We start from the raw sequence: 15,903 nt of genomic DNA, 5'->3' as shown, positions 1-15,903 counted from the left end.
CCTTGAAACACAAGGAAAGGAAGATGTAGGGGCACAGTCCATTGTGCTCACTTGTAATCAACTGGTATAGGGCATAGAGCAAAGAAAGGGACTTTCTCAGAGAACTGTTTTCTTTGGAATACGTTAGGTTCTCAGAAGAGACATTTTTCAGGGAAACATGCCTGTTTCAATTTAGAGTTCTCTGGGAAAAGTTTTCTCAGTCAGATGGGAGATGGGCTCTTTACCATCTCTAGCAGACAATAACTCACGGCTCCTACAAGCTCTAGCAGGCTAGTCTTGAAACATCTCTTTGTGATAGCTGCTTGTACATGGTTGATGGACCACAACGGCACTGTAGGCTGAAAGACCACATATCCTGGGTGGTAATCGTACATTTTTTCCTGGACCAGCCTAAGCATGTCACTAACTAAAACAGTGCAAAGACTGTTCTCACTCAATGTGACTTCACAAGACAACAGCAAACACTATCAAACGTACAGCAGAAGATCACAAAAATGAAATTAAGAGAGAGGGTTGCTATGTCTTGCCACATTCTCAGATGCAGCATCCAGGACATCAAACGAAGCTTGGCCTACACTATTCTTTGATATATGTTAAGCATCAGATGGGATTGTTTGTGTGGAAAAAAAAACAGAGTGCAACAGTAGACATCCAACCCTTTAGCATATATATCCTTGGAATTTTAAAGGGCTAGTTCGCATCCCAAGTTGGCAGCATTATGATGGGGAACTTGAACCTGAGTGTCTAATGTTGATTATAGACCTGAGTCTCTCATGCTGATGAGGTGAGCTATCCTCCCTTCATCTCACAAGAAAGATCGTACGGTTGGAGTTTATGGAGAAAGGAAAACCGAAATCATTGGGTGGGGAATACAGTACACAGTGAACTCTAATGTGAGTCGTAAAGGGCTTTGGTCAACTGGCTGTTGACTATTTACTTCAAGCCAGGAGGCTTGAAAAAACAGGAGGTTCATTCATCTCTGATAGCCTGAGAGGTCAAGACCAGTCCCCTTCCTGATCGTTCAATGAGAAGGTCAGTGAAACTCTGATTCTATAACTGTTGGTGTGTTTCAATACAGCCTTCTAGTTTGGATATTTACACTCTTTCTTGAAAAAATGTCTTTGTCACTCTTAACCACAAAGTCATGATGTACTTCTCTCTTCTGAACTCATCCCATTTTAATCCTATGCCCGTGAAGTTTCATCCTTATCTGCTAGTGGATTTCTCATACTCATTTTAAACAAGATTTTTAATAGGGATTCTAGAAAAAAATATAATTTTCAGATAACATTGATCAAATTCTTAACATCTGTACACTGCACCCCCTGTAACTGCACCTTCATGGCAAACGGAGGCCCACCTTTGGATATAAATAGTATCTGGCACTGAAAACAACAAAGAAGGATGTTAGTTCCTTGCTCAGTGCATCATTGGAAAGCACTTAAACTTACTGATGCAAGACTAAAGCCTTAAAGACAAAACTGCATCTTTAAAGTGCAAGAATTTTGCCTTGAACATGAAGTAGAACCATTTCAAGACAAGCATAGTACTATATTTGGAACAAGAATAATCAGGAAAAGGAATCTGCAAAAACCAAACATCACTACTCAATACTTTGGCACCAGAAGTGTGTGAGATATTTCTCTATCTTACAAAGAGTTTCTGTCCTAAGAGGAAAGGTTCACTGTTTTTTCAAGAAATTACAAGTAAGTTTTAGACTTACCAGTATTAACTGATTTATGCAACGTCTATACTTATTCTGTCCGTGAATGAATTAGCTGCCAATCTCACTGCATTTTAAGTGAGATCAGCACCAGATGGAGAGCAGACAGACTTGCTTATGAAGGGGTTTTATCAAAATATTAATTCAGCAAGTATACCTCTGAAATCCAGTATTGATATTGAAAAGTCTAACAAACTTTCCCCAAAAATTACCTGATGCTGCGGCAACTGGATTCAGTCTTAAGTTATTGATAGAGATCAGTATCCTCTCCTCGCACTGTGCTCTGCCTAAAATAGAACACTGAGCTCAGTTCTGACCCCCGTGAAGTCAGTGGCACAGTGTCAAGTGTCTTCAACTGCATCGGGACTGGGACTATTGTTTTTAAGACAGACACTGGCAGTTACCTAAACTGTACACTTTGACTGCCATGGTAAGGGTCAGATTAGCTCTTTTATTTGCATGCATGCAGTTTAATTAGATCGTCCCCGATACGTTCAGCAATACGAGAGCAATCATTCCGAGGCGTCGCTTTTCCTCTGCTCCTGCTTCTACACAGGCTTTGCGGGGGCAGACTTTTTCTGTGTGAACTGGGAATGCAGACCAGGAGCACGTTCACATCAGAAAAATACAGGGTTTGCTGAAACACTACCAGCTTCCTTAATATAACGTAGCATCAGGTCAGGTTCTTGGTCCTGCAGCTACCAGCTGCCTATCTGCAAAGGCAGCTTCAGGCTGGCAAGGCAATGTTGAGTCTGACAGCATATAGATTCAACGGGTGTTGCTAGAGCTTGTAGGAGGTGTTGGCTCTTTGAGCCCTGCAGAGGCTGTCAAAACTAGCAGGACAGCTTGATGAGGCAGTCTTGCAAACGGCTTTGGTAGTTGTTCAAAGAACCAGGCTACTCATGAATGGAAAAAGAGCAAAAGATAACAGTGTGTTTCAGGAGAGTCCCACACACCCACAGCCAAGACACACAGTTTTATTTTCACTACGACACTCAAACATCTCCTGAGAAATAAGATTATTGCACTCAGAATGGCTGATGGACACAGTCAGTGCCCAATGGAGTCCTTAATCCTTCACTGTCGCTCCTCTTAACTTAAAGCACTCAGCAGTCCAGCTTGGCCTCCTAAAATCTTCAGAAACAACTAGGTCAACACAACTAGATCCCAGCAGGTCACAACCTTCTAGTTCATATTCAAAGGACAATCTGCCAGTGCATGCAATAGTCACCTGTTCCTGTGAAGTCTGCACCTGCTTCAAGGAAGGCTGAACGTCCACTGTCAGTGATGCATCTGGTGTAATCATAGGAGAAGGCCAGGCAAGGGTCCCCAATAATTTTGTTTCACTGAATATTTATGTGTTCTCTGGAAAGGTAAAAGTGAGATAGAGTAGCCTGCAAACACTCAAATTATTTACAATAGTTGGGACAAAAAGGAAGTTTGAGGTCCTTCAGAGAAAGAGGAAAGAGCTAGATGAATATATACCAAAATGGCCAGTGAAACTTGCAGCTGCATAATTTATAAAGAAAAAATCCTCACATGTATTACAGAGATCTAAATGTTTGTATACATTCTGAAAAAGGGCTTCAGCACCTATGGGTATGTCTACATAAGCGGTTTAAAAAGAAGCTAGCCCAAATGTTCAACATCAGCATTTAAATCTGAATCAGCCTGAGGCTTGCCACAGTGAACGTTCAAGAGACCTGACTGCCACCACTTCAGGTCAGTGCTCTACTTCAGTTACCGGGAAAGACCACCAGTACAGACACAGCCTTCATCACCTGCAAGGTGAACTCTTGTGATCACTATGCAAGCTGCAGGCAAAGCTACGAAGATGCCAAGGTGCATGTGGAAAAGAGAATGAAGCTGAAAACGTCACGTCATCTTTACATCAATCAGTCGATCAAGCCCCTTTTGGGATCCTGTGTGCAGCTTTAGATGCTGCAGCTCAGAACAGATGAGAAGGCTTACAGAAAATGTGCTCATGATCCAGGACCTTGATAAACTGCTATACTGAAAGTTGTTGGAAAGACTGGATAATTTGCCTTACAAAGGATAAAAATAAGAAGACTCTGGGCAAAGCGTATGCTATGTGGAACTTGGTAAATCAAATAGACTGAGACTTTTTATTCTCTGTGGGGAAAAATAAATAAATCCAGGGACAGTGACTAATATATAAGGCAGGAAATTTAAAAACAGGAAAAGGAATTACTTTTTTACACAAAAGGTAATTGAGCTACGGAACTTAGTGACACAGGCAATCATACAGGCCAAAAACTTAACTAGATTCCAAAGGGACAGGGCACAATGGGAACATCCAGATTATCTGGAGTTGTAAACTACAGGCAATAAAAAAGTGAAATAGATTGCTGTTCCAGCTATCTTTTCAAATATCTAGTACTAGTGTGGCATGCTGTAATACCACACAAAGCCTTTAAACACCAGTCCATTACTTGTAACCCCTCAGAGAAGTTCTCTGAAGGAAAGTCCAAAAATCCCATTTACCACAATTTCCTTCTACCTTCTGCAGCTCCATTTTTTCCAGGTAAAGCATTATCTGCTGACAGTGACACAGCCTTACACAGTCATGTAACGCCTTTCTAGAGAGCACAGGAACGGATTGAATCATAATTTAGGCTCAGAATTGACCTTGAATAATAACGATCTAATTCCCACCCATTTTCAAAGTTATCTCTCTGTGATTTTGTTCACTAGTTCAGAAGAAGGCTCAGACTCACCACTACTCTGTCCAAACAGCAGTGGGAAAGTTCACTGAAAGCAGCAGCAGTACTGCTTGATCCTACATCTGCTGAAGCCAGTGGCTAAACTTCCATTCAGCTCTACAGTAGAGGAACAGGACTTCAGAGTCCAAATACAATTTGAATCAAATAAGGGTGGAGCAGGCGTCTTTCTGGCCCAAGTCCCAGTCATCAGCGTGTTTTGCAGCTAAGAATGGTAAAGTTTTTTTCGTACTCTCGAGGATTAAGTTACTCTCTATTCAATCCCCCTGACATTTGATAAGAGCTATGATATATACCTGCGTATTGAGCAGCACAGGTCATTCTCAATGCCATCTCTACATCATCGTGGGTGATACCAATCGCCTTCAACACGCACAGATGGCAAAAGGAATTTAGCACCTAAAAACTTAAATTGCTCAGCAATTTGTAGAATTGTGCTTTGTGTACAGCAAATTATAGAGATAGCATGTCTGTTTTCCAGTGACTTTCAGTGGCTTTCCTGACTTACCAGATGACTTTTAAAAATGGGGTTTGTCTACTTAAGGAAAGATCTTGTTTATTCTGGCTAATTCCTACACAGCATTCTCCTTTAAAAGAATAAAGATTAAATTTGGGTTAGTATTCTGAAGTGGACTAAGCTACACACAAGTCAGGCCTAACTTTACTTGAGATATCATTATTCACAGAAGAATGTGCTCCATTTCAAGTCATTGTACTTCAAATCTAGCTTTTATTTAATTCAGATTACGCTTCCCAAGTAATCTCCAATACCTGTTCTTTCTCTACAGCAGGAAAGTTGCTGTTATTTCCTGACTTTAAAGTCCGAAGAGTCATAGTAATCTCCCTGTTACAGACACTGCATTTTCCCCAAACAAATGTAGCCATCACCAAAATAGGTCAAAATTCTGCAACAGAAACTGCAAAATAATTCTCAGAACATACGTATGTTATGGCAATGCCCCAGATACGCTTCTGTTCCCAAATGAAGAAATGTATCTTATGATTTATCACCTTTGGATATAACAAAAGGTAAGGCTCAACTATTTGGGGATTTGTCTTTTTTTTTTTTCTTCTGGAAAATATGCTTTTGTAAGATATTCCTTGCTTTTAGCCTGTGTGCTTATAGCATTATTTTGAAAAGCCACTAGGCAGATGGTCCCCAAATGTGAGTTAATAACTTGTAGGTAGCTTTTGGGGAAGCTTTTTAAAATCCCTTCATGCAAAATGATTTCACAAACTGCCCGCATGCCATTCTTTGGCTATTCTAGCAGACTATTTCAAAATGGTCAGGAGAACATGGCAGATTATGTTCTATGTTTTGCAGCAGACTGTTGCATTTATTTTGCAGTGGTAAAAGAACATAAAGCGAAACCAAATCATGCACAAGACTTTTACTGAAGATTTTTCTAGAACCTGGAAGTCCTCACTGGCTACAAGGCCAGGATGTTTGGGCCTCTGCCCCTCTTCTGTAGAGCATTACTTACTGTTCAAAATAAGGCTGCTTTTTGATAGTATAGGATAGATTGAGTATTCAACAATCATGAGTCAGACTTCATGACATCATAAGATTAATTTAAAACTCAGATTTCAAATGTGGGGTTCTTCCCGTTTACCTTTGGCTTGTTAGAGATACTGTATTTTTTGCATGATATAAAGTTAGAAATATTGCTAGTGTCCGATCTGCTGAGCATCTCCCAGTGGTTTTGAACGGATTTCACAAGAAATCCATCACTATACTGATGAAAAAATGCTGCAGTCTTTCTTAAAAATTACAGTAGATCAAATGCCTTCTAATCCCCACACAGATCTGTCTGTATGTGAACCAATCAAGTTTAACTGCCCTGCCTCCAGGGTGATCCGTAACTTTAGAAAATAGAATAGAAAAATAGAAAATAGAATATTTTCAGTTGGAAAGGACCTACAATGATCATCTAGTCCAACTGCCTGATCACTTTAGGGCTGACCAAAAGTTAAAGCATGCTGTTAAGAGCATTGTCTAAATGCCTCTTAAACACTGACAGGCTTGGGGCATCGACCACCTCTCTAGGAAGCCTGTTCCAGTGTCTGATCACCCTCTCAGTAAAGAAATGCTTCCTCATGTCAAGTCTGAATCTCCCCTAATGCAGCTTTGAACCGTTCCCACACATCCTGTCACTGGATCCCAGGGAGAAGAGATCGGCACCTCCCTCTCCACTTTGTCTCCTCATAGGACGTTCCGTCCAGCATTTTCAACAGCTACTTGTCCCTCAAGAGTGCCAACAGCACCTTCCAGTTTGGTATCATCAGCAAACTTGCTAATGGTGCATTCAACTCCTGCATTCAGGTGATTGATAAATACATTGAACAGAACTGGCCCTAGATTTGAACCCTAAGGAAACAGAACTTTGGCCCAAGGTATTAAAAAAATCAGCTAAGACCTCCAAGTTTACAGTTACAGCAAGTGAATTTCTTCCTCGAGCACAGCAAAACTTCCTACCATAAAGAACCAGAAAACAGCACTTCCTTCATGACAGGGCCAAAGTTTGGAGGATAAAGAACAAACTCCAAGATGTACTTTCTTCTCAGAAATCACATTTTGCTAATACACATGTATCTGTATTTTCTTTTTAAAATCCACAGCTGCTTCACTGCTCACAGCTTTCACAATGAGAGGCTGAGTGAACAAATACACGAGGGCTACTAGCCACGTTTCTTATGGCATCATTAGAAGGGTCTCATCCACAGGATCGGTGGTAAACACAGTATAAGAACATAAATAAAACAGATTGCATTGGCTAGACCAGCAGGGTAAAGTCTAGTGATTACAGCGATAAACATGTTTGCAGATAACACAGAAAAGTGCATGTTAACGCTGTCCTACTAGAGAGCAGTTAATTGTCAGTTATTCTGGCTTGGTGTACCTTTTAGTTTCATTTTAAAATGAAATGTAAAACACATGGGCAAAAAGTGTGACCACATGGTCCTCAAAATTCAGATATTAGCCTCCCTATCAGGAAACGTGCCCTCTGTTCTGCACCTCAGCACCATGTGATCTTGGGAAAGTTGTTTAGAGCTCAGTTATGCTTTTCAGCTCCAGTCTTAAACACAGCATAGTCATATGCTTTGCTTTTCCTCCTGTCCATTCTCAAATCAGGCCAGAAAGCCCTATATCGAATGCGATCAGTGAGCATAATATGTATGGATAGCTGGTTAGTGAGTAGGGAAGAATCAACCAACTCTTTGCAGAGTGCCTTGTGCTTAGAAAAGCAAATAGGATGAGCTATTACTCAGCTCCAGTAAGTGAAGGAGCTGCAGCCAGTACTGCTGCTGTGCAGGGCTGCTAAGGGGTGTGCAAGCCAATCTGCTTAAACCCAGTCTATTTAAAGTTCAATAGTAAAGATCCACTCTTCTTGTAAACTCTCCCCTCCCTTCCTCCTACCCCTCCAAGCTCACCACTGCAATGCAGCAGAAAAGGATACGAGCTTTAATTTCAAGGTTTTGTTTCCTCAACCTGTAAAACACCAGGATGGCATGAGATGGACCCTGACGAACCTGACCACAAACTGACTGAAATCAAGAGGGCCCTCTCTCCTTGTCCCCCCGCTAATTACACCAGACTTCAAAACAACTTAGAAGTCTGAAAAATGTTCTGAAAGTACTGCTAGAGGAAAGAAGGAACACTGTCTCAATAGGCAAGCCACTATTTGCCTCGTTTCTAATCACAACTCTGCTTCTTGCTGTTATTCTACAAATCCCATCTAACCAGTATTTGCTACACTTCAGAGAAGAGGTCTGTGAACATACAGTTCACTATCAGGTTGATAGTGTACTTCATTCACCTTGTCTTTCCTGCTTTGATAGAGCAACAACTTAGGAGAGCTAATGCCATAGCTTTTCCCTAAGAGAAGCAGTATTAATTCAGGTCTTTCCCTCATGCAGTCAGCTACCTTTACAAAAGTTGTAAAAAAATAATTGTTTTCTTTGAAGCTGGTGTCCTTTTGCCAAATTTGGTTGAAAACAGCCAACAAGCTCAAAAGTTACTGACGGACAAAAGAGTGACTAAAAAAGCTCTGTTTCCCTTGGAAACCACCAAACCCTTCTCCAAAATGAAAGAGAGTGAATCCAGTTCATTTCAACATACTGTTTTCCGTAAAGCCGTCATCATTTATTTCTGTGGTGCTCCATGCAGCAGTTACAGAGTGATCCCAGTAGCAAACGATGTGTGAAAATAGACGTATCTAAACTTCCTGCTAAGGCCACCACTTAAGCCACAGTGTCCCTATGTGGGGAGCCATCCACAACATCAGTTGGCCCAGGGAGCCCTGCTGAGGCCAGAATACACTCCATAGCACCCGGCTGGTGCACGCAGCAAAGGCACAGCCACAGCCACCCAGCCTTGTCCACGTGTGAGCGTAGGGCGAACAGAGGAGAGATGACTGGGGTTGGGACCAGATGATCTTTAAGGTCCCTTCCAACCCAAACCATTCTATGACTCGATGATGATGAGAAAGAGACCGCTGCTTCCGCAAAAGAGAGAGAGTGTTGGGAGAACGATGACACGTCCAGCCATTCGTCAGGGGAGAGCGGAGGGACGGCTGCGTGCGATTCACCCACCACAGCACAAGGAGAGCTGCTGCTCCCACGGAGCAACCAACCCGTGGGGCAACTCAGCAGATTCTGCTTCTCACAGAGGCAGACGGGGCTCAGCACTGAGCTCAGCCGGAGTGATGAGGCTCTGCCACTCACTGAGCACTGTTTTGCCGCAGCGAAAAGCACCAGCTCCTGGCTCCAGGCTCCCACTGAGATCCAAACTCAGCAGAGCCAGCAGCTCAGCGGGAGCCAGCTGTGGCCCTGGATGGAGACAGAGCCAATGCGTTCTCAGCGAGCACTGACATTGCACCCTCGGAGCACGTTCTGCTCTGGTTTAACCCCTGTACAACGCCCCTATTCACTTAGGGTGGTCTGCTTCTCTTCAAGGGTGAGCAGCATTTGACCTGCACTGTGTGAAAGCCTACTATCTGTTAATGAGGCATTTGCTCCAAGGAGGCAGTTAAAATGAGCATAGTGCAAAGCCTATAAAAATTATTGACGTTCATAGCACCATTAATCAGCAGCACTCATCCTCCAAATTCTACCACCTCACTGTGAAATGGAAAGCTGCAGGCTTGATTCACTGCGAATCAGCTCAGCTCCACTCTGTTTTGTCCCAGTCACATCAGCACCGAACTGGAAGGAACAGCCACGGATCAGGCAGATTTGCCTGAACTGCTCTGTTTGTTAGCATCAGAGTTAAACCTTGGAAAATCCATTTTTTGCCAGGATCTTTTGCTGTAGTTGTTCCTCCCTTTGGGAAAGATGCTAATTGGCTGTTTATCATCTGGTCAGAAAGGGGAATTGAATATTGCCTGAACGAGTCACAGCCTGCCGGAATTCACTCCTGCCCTTGCCTTAAAGTGAGGAGGCACGCACGGCACACACCTGAGTGGAGACACTTCACGAGTAAGGCTTCTTTTCAGTAAAGGTACCTGGCTCATGTTTCCTATTCAACAGGGACTAAAACTTTACAGAATCAGCCGTTGGCAGCACTCCCAGGATATTTTTCCATTCGCGCATATTTCTAAAAATGTCAACGCCAGTCTAACCATTCTCATCTGGGAAGCCTGACATCAGATGTACATTAGCCCGGGAAAAAAAAATAATCCAAAATGCAAGCCCCTTCTAAAAAGGAAAACAAATTCAAAGTATGCTACGTCAGGTCCTGCCTCCGAGCTCCAGGCAAGTAACAGGAGGAAATTTTACAGTCTGATTTTATGGTCTTGAGTATTCAATTAGAAAATCAGACAAGGGAATAGTACGAGTTTCAGGGATGGGAAATGGATGGTATGTGAGATTCTTATTCAGGTCTGATTCCCGGATATTTGGGTTCATTACCCAACAGACGCCAAAAAAAAAAAAAGTCGCAGGCAGGGCCTTAAGAGCCATGCTTTCTTTGCAGTCCTGGAATTAAAACCAGACAGCTAAACAACACTACATCTGACTGTGGGAGAGCTTCCCCCGGGAGGAAGCATTTTGGCTTGAGCATTTTGTTCCAGTCATCAGGCTCCAGTTATTTTCTCTTCCAAATTTGGACCCTTCACACACCTTCCCAGCATCACCTGCTTTGCCTGAGAAACTGGTGTAGGCGAACAAGACATGCTATGCTGCCATTTTGCAAGCTGAGTTTGGGCAATAAGCATTATTATTGTTTCCACACTCTCTTCTCCTCACAGCACGTGCCATCACCATGCTATCACTGTAAGAGAGATCTCTATTTAATTCAGTCTGTCAAGACTCAAGGAAAACAAAGGATATGACTGCAGTCCTCAACTCTATCTGAGTAGGATAGGTTGACTTCAGAAGGACTAATCTATAATTACAGAGTGAATAGAGAGCAGAATCTGCTCCTGAATTATTTTAAAGATATATTTCACTGTTCAAGATTGCTGCAATAATGACTTATAACATGTCTTTCTAGGGGAAATTGACAGAAAGGCCCCCTCCCCTTACTGGCTCCAATGATGATTTTGTTCACTCACCTCCAAGACATGTTTGGCTCTTAAATTATACTTTTGCTTTCTTGCAAATATACGTGGATTTTTACATATCCATTTTAAGTATGTAACCTGTCTCTAAATATTGAATAATATATAAATATGATAAACAGAGTTTTTAACCTTACTCATTGTTGAAATAGACCTTAAAGACTGATGTCCTGACATAAAAAGTTTTTTCAGACTTTCCAGGTGGTGGACCTCAGCATTCCAGACCCCAAGTTCTGGCAGTCTTTGCTATAGTCACCTAAGACATGACCCCAACAGTAAGCCATCTGCCCACTCATCTGCTGGAGGAAATCACCTCCACAGTAGAAATTCCTCAGCCAGCAAGTTCTATTGTCAAAATATTTGCCATCATCAAACAGGCCTTCAGTACTCAGAAGTCTTGTCCTGCCACTCCTACTGAAGAATGGCAACCTCTGTCAGAGGAGTGAGACAAAGGAGAAAACTGAGTCATTAGGAGAGGGACTATGCTCAGCGGAAGATGATATGGGATGCTTGCGTATACAAAAACTAAAAAATGAAAGCCCATTGACAGGTTCATCTGTCCTTAGTGGTTCCTTCAGAGACTTGCTTCTCACCCACTTGTTGGGGTGGTTGGCAGCATTAACATCTTAAATTATTGCAGTTAGAGCTGTCAAGATCCATGAATTACAGTGTCAGAAAAGATTTCAAGTGGAAGTTTACTTCTAGATATGCACTCTTGCTTCTTAGTCTGACTGGACTTAACTAATTTTCCAGTCCCTGGGGATCACAGCAGAGCAACTGCTGGCATATAGATAAACCTTGAAGTTTCAGAAGAATTCTAGTGGTGGTCCACTTCCTGCCCATGATGGGTGGTCCATGGTTTCTAGAGCACTAGAAGCAGCAATACCTATAGCAGCCTTCCAGTACCTAAACGGGGCCTACAAGAAAGCTGGAGAGGGACTTTTTACAAGGGCATGTAGTGATAGGACAAGAGGCAATGGATTTAAACTGAAAGAGGGGAGATTTAGATTAGATATAAGGAAGAAATTCTTCATGATGTGGGTGGCGAAGCACTGGAACAGGTTGCCCAGAGAAGCTGTGGATGCCCCATTCTTGGAATTCTTCAAGGCCAGGCTGGATAAGGCTTTGAGCAACGTGGTCTAGGGGAAGATGTCCTTACCCATGGCAGAGGGGTTGGAAATAGATGATCTTTAAGGTTCCTGCCAGCCCAAACCATTCTATTATTCTATAATACTAGAGTTACACATGCTTGTAACAATTTGCTTCTAGTACTACATCTGAAATCCCAACACTTTGTAAGGAAAGCTTGGTGATGCTTTCAGACCTGTCCTTACTTGCATGCACATTTCTCTGAGGCTATCTCAATAGATTTAGAGAAGTGAAAGCCATTTGGAAGCTAACAATGCTCAAAAAGTACCTATTTGTTTTAACATTTAGTTACTCCCCTTTCAGGTTGTAATTAGTTTAGGACTAAATTATCCTTTCATCATGTATGCAAAGAGAAGTAAACTTAAGCCACAGCATAAACACCACAGACTAGCACAGAAGGGCCTTGTCCATGTCAGGTACAGGCCAGGCAAATACCTGCAGAAGATCATTTAGGTGATCATTTCTTTGAGAAGGAGGCTGGCCTCAGTGAGTCTCTGCAGGTCTCATCCTGCATGATTTTCTTCGTATGCAGTTAGAAGTTATTTGTTGTTTGGTTTGTTTGGTTGGGTTTTTTTTCAAATTTCCAGATATTTTCTAGTGCAGCCTGCCAGATAGCAAGAACAGGGAATGTGCTTGGCCATGAGGGCCTCAACTTCATCACAGTTCCTATGCAGAACTACAAGGCACACTGACTGAAACACAAGGCATAACCTACGCTAGGGCTGTGCAAACAGGAAAATCAGTCAATCAAAAAACAAAGCAACAATATCCCATTCTCACTGTCAGGTTCACTGCTGCTCCTCCATTTGCACTTAGAACTAAGGAGTTTGTGTGGTGACTTTTAATATAGTTGCCTATATGTGAGACGAGGTGGAAGCAGAATTAGATGGGAAGAGATTTCTCCAGAAATAATTGTGCTCAATGAATAGAGACTGATTGTTGTTTAAGGTAAGAAAGTACCAATAGGAGGAACATGTAAAGGTGTAAAGCTTTTAAGATACTCCAAGAAATTGCCTGAGGGCAAGATGCCATGTAGCATCAAAGCAGGGCATACTTCTCAGCCCTAAGTGCGAAACCAAATATCTACACTTGCCAGTTAAAGGGTTGGAGCAAAAGTTCCCAGGCAATTAACCACAATCAACTCTGCTGTTAAAGGCTCCTGGTCACACTTGTAAGTCTGTACCAGAGAGCTCTCTCCCAAATACTTCCTAGGTACAATCTGGGAATCAGCACAGGCCAGGAGCTGAGCCCATTTGGCAGTCTGCCTCCGGCCACCTTGTTTTAGAGGGAGAGAGTCTAACAGCATGAACGCAGGCTGTTGCATGCCAGTTGGCCTCAGTGCCAGAGAAGGGTCCTGAGCACATCTTATTTTCTAATATAGATGTAGTCAGGATGTCTATGAGAATTCTTAACTCCTCCTTACTGGAATACCAAGTTTCTTTATTAAGAACAGAACCTATCCCATTTTCCACTACCAAGAAGCAGTGCAAATTCCATTTTGAAATGCACAGTGCTTCCAAGCCTGCCAGAGGGATTTCTCTCTCATGCTCCAAAATTCTACGCTTCTCAGCCTCTGCTCCATTATCAGTATGCATCACTGAGATCCTTCTTACAGCCTCTGGTATTCTTCCAGCACCTACTTAAGATGGTTTCAATTCAGAATGTTAAGAAGACAGCTAAAATTTGAAGGAAAAAAAAAATCCTCCAAAACGCAACAAGCTTGTGAATGCTGTTACACAGTCAAATCAATTCTGCTATTAGAGAAAAATTATCGTCAGCCCAAGTGAGAAAATTAATTAGTTTCTAATAATGAATTACTTGTTTCCATTGTATAATAATAATATTTAGCATTACTGCAATAGTTTACCTGTTGCCACCACTGTATTTCAGCAAGCTATGCATAACTGTCAGTGCTCCCCTGTGCTTCATGAGTCACAGAGATAGACAGGGCCACTGAAGAATCAATGATGTGCTCAGCTCCAGAGAAATCCAGATTGAAATGCCTTGGCTACAGGGTTTTTGCACACAGGGACGTTTGAGGCATCTCTAAATATTCAAGATAATGGCACCAGAGCCACTAAAGTTAGCATCTTAACCCAAGGAACAGGTCATTTAGAGACACCCTGTGAGAAAAGTGAGTTATGGGAATCTGACCAAAATTTTGCTATTTGGTGGAACTTCATCCACCAGTCCTGCAGGAAGATGCCAGTGTCTGCTTTGAATTCACACTTTAGCACAGTCTCCTAAAGATAGGTACCTGTATCCTTTCTTTGAAAGCATTTTTAAAACATGATCCTGAGATATATTGTATGAGTATTTTGCCCAGTAGCTGAAATCCAGAAACAACTCTGGAAGCCGCCATCCCTTTCTTAGGCAAACGCCCTATAAAACGAGTCAGCTATAGACTCCTGCTCTTCCTTCTGCTTCTTATTTGGCTGGAGGAATGTGTTCTCCTTCAAAGCACAGTGGCTAAGTTTCAGCTAAATGGTATTCCTTCCCAGGACAATCTTTGTGACCCTCCAGACTGATCGTTTCTTTGCATCAGTTCTCTTGCATGGCCAGAATTTCTCAGCACGTTAAAGATTATATTTCCTGATTTAAACATTCCTAGAATTAATTGCATAATAATAATAACATAGTAACAGCAACAACATGTGTTTTCACATTAACCTTTCTTGTCTTTAAGTAAGCCTCTTATGCAGCACTGCCTTGAAAATTATAGTGTTTTCTGAACTAAGGAACTCATAAAATCTGCTCTGCAAATCCACATTAAAGCCTTCCCTCAACTACACCCCCTCAGATTTTCAAATCATTTTAAACAAGACAGAAAAAAAATATAAGGCTACACTGCTTAAATAATTCACATAATTTTCAGCCGCCCCCTCCCCCAATCACATGCATTTCTACTTGCAGTTAAACAGGGAGAAGGGAGAGGAAAAGGAGGTGGAAGAGGTTTTTTTTTTTGTTGAACTTGCTTGAGAGAAGTCTGGTAGAAGCTAACTAATCCCTATTAACTCTGGAGGGATCAAAGAAAACCCTGGTATGGATTTGTGAGATTTTCTGGGGGCATTACTAAGCGCTAGGACATGGCCATTGAAGTGCAACCATACAAAGGAAGGAATTTTAACTTTACCAACCTCTGGTCCCTGTACACACCTCAGACCCTTAGATAGCCATGCCACCAATCTAGTATATTTATGTTGCACCATTCCCTCCAGTATCTTCATAAAAACTGCAGTCTTGAATACGAGTATATATTATACAACTGTATTCTCACGAGAAGAGCTGCAAGGTTTCATCATACTCCTCACCTACAGGAAACAGACCACATGGAAACCACCACTGCCTGGCCTGGGTTGGAGACACGATCTGACAGATGAGATCATGTATTTCAACAACATTTATCTCCAAACCAGCTTCCTCAGAAAACTGGAGAAGAGTAGAATTACCAGCCTCCTGAGAGGAGAATTATTACCAACTTGCATCAAAGGTGGCTTCTCTAGCAACATCCTTTCTTATGGCAATTTTAACACAACCACCTCTACCAACACATTTATCTGAAACTGAAGGGAGGCAGCTGCAGAACGCCCAGCAGCAGGACAGCTCTGCCACTTACGGCTTTGCAGTAACGACTGCTATCGCTACCAAATACACTGTGTGCTAAAAACGAAGGGAGGAAGTGAGCAGTGAGGTGTTAATCCACAGGGTAAGAGCCAGGGTAATCCAAGAA

Source organism: Tauraco erythrolophus, chromosome 4 (assembly GCF_009769465.1).
Source record: "Tauraco erythrolophus isolate bTauEry1 chromosome 4, bTauEry1.pri, whole genome shotgun sequence".
Taxonomy (NCBI): Eukaryota; Metazoa; Chordata; class Aves; order Musophagiformes; family Musophagidae; genus Tauraco; species Tauraco erythrolophus.
The sequence above is the reverse complement of the archived record's forward strand: the minus strand, read 5'-3'. Positions refer to the sequence as shown.